Raw genomic sequence first — 1,812 nt, forward strand, 5'->3', positions numbered from 1 at the left:
GTTCACGCAATGGCGGATTAGTATGGAGGTTTTGATGAGTATGAGTGTAATCGCTTCGTACCAGCGTTTGATTGGTTGGCACTATTTGAAGCGCGCATTGTGATTGGTTGACGAAACCGTGTATCTTTTTTGAAGCGGTGTGTGCGATAGCGACGAGCAACGTCGTCGCACGCTCAGGGACAAAGCCATTCGCGACAAGACGCTGGTCGCTGGATCCGAGCGAGCACCAATCTGTCTCGAGCGCACAACTCTAGTCATGCTGATATTGGCAATGCTCATAAAGACAGACCTCGAAATGCGGCTCGATTGTCCGTCTCAGGGCACCATTTTGTGGTCGTGGGCACCATTGATCACGTCATTTCCATCATTATATCGACCGACACCTGTCTGCCTACGAATTCGCATTTTAACATGTTAATTCGATCGCATGGTGGGCCATTCATCGCCGACGCGACTGGAGATGCAGGAGATGCAGGCTGGCTCCAGCAGAGTTTCTCGTGCTTCGATAGCCTTGCGTCGCGTCTCGAACTCGGTTTTTGCGCCATACTAGATCGTTGCCCTTCGCGTCAACGCGCGAAGGCCGCCAGTGCGACTTGACACCGCTGTTTGAACGACGGCACCCTTGGGACTTTCGAGAGCCGTCTCCATCGCACTGCCAATGCCCGCGAGCTGTTGCTCGGACGCAACCGACTCGGAAAGGTCGGCGACCATAGAAGCATAGAGGTCATCAATATCGTCGGCACTTGTAGAAGCCAGTTGATGGAGGAACTGCTCAAAGGTCGGCCGGTAGCTTCTATTTTACGTCAGGGCGAAAAGCTGCGCAAAGTTGTCGTGTTCGAAAGCATGGTCGTGCGCCCGTACCGTGTACGTGCGACAAGCGCCATTTCAAGCCGTCGACCTGAGTCAAAAGAGTAAGAACGCTTTGTGCAACCCAAAGAGTCTCGACGCATAACACGACATTTCTCAGCATCCCATTGGACGACTGCGATCGTCGTTGTATAGAAATGTTATGGCAACTCATACTAGTAAGCCGTAGCACCTATTTCCGTGTCTGGCTTTGGGCCCAAGTGCCTTTGTGGCGCATGGTGTTGAGAACGCTCTATCGTTCGCTGTGGCCTTCTTGAGCAGTGCTGATGCGTTTCGAGTCGTCGTAGAGCTAGAAAAGGGTGGCGGTGACTGTATAATATGCAGTCATCGCTTACGAACTGCCAGTCAGCTATCAAGGGTATATAAGAGATGCATCTCTTATATACCCTTGCAGCTATTGATACCCACTATTATCGTACGGCGTTGGACGTCAAATTTGTTGACACCTAACCCTACAATTGCAGACCTGCAGGTGGCGCTACTTTGGCCGACGACGGAGTCTTGGTACCGCCTCGATGGCATGTAATGATCATCGCCAAACTGTTGTGGATACCGGTGCATCGCATAACGATAGCTTTTGGTCGCCTACTTCATCACTCGGACCGCCGAAACCTGTATTGGTGTCGCCATGACTGACGATTTCGTCTCGGCGACGCACAGCAATGAGATAGAGATGCGCCGTAGAGATAGGAAAATGTGATTAACACCAGTGTCATACACAATATTGTGAGCTTTTACACGCATAGTCCGTTGCCAATCATCACAACTAGATCGATGGCAGTATGCTGCAGAGTGCAGTTTGCCGTATCTTCCATCCACTAGTGTGATGTTTTGACATACCTAATGTATAGGTATGTCGAAACATCACACTAAACATCCAAGGACTAGGGTTTGGTGGATGGCCAAAGACAATGCGACACCGACGCCGGTGCTTGGACACGGTGT

This window comes from Saprolegnia diclina, assembly GCF_000281045.1.
Source record: "Saprolegnia diclina VS20 unplaced genomic scaffold supercont1.32, whole genome shotgun sequence".
Taxonomy (NCBI): domain Eukaryota; phylum Oomycota; class Saprolegniomycetes; order Saprolegniales; family Saprolegniaceae; genus Saprolegnia; species Saprolegnia diclina.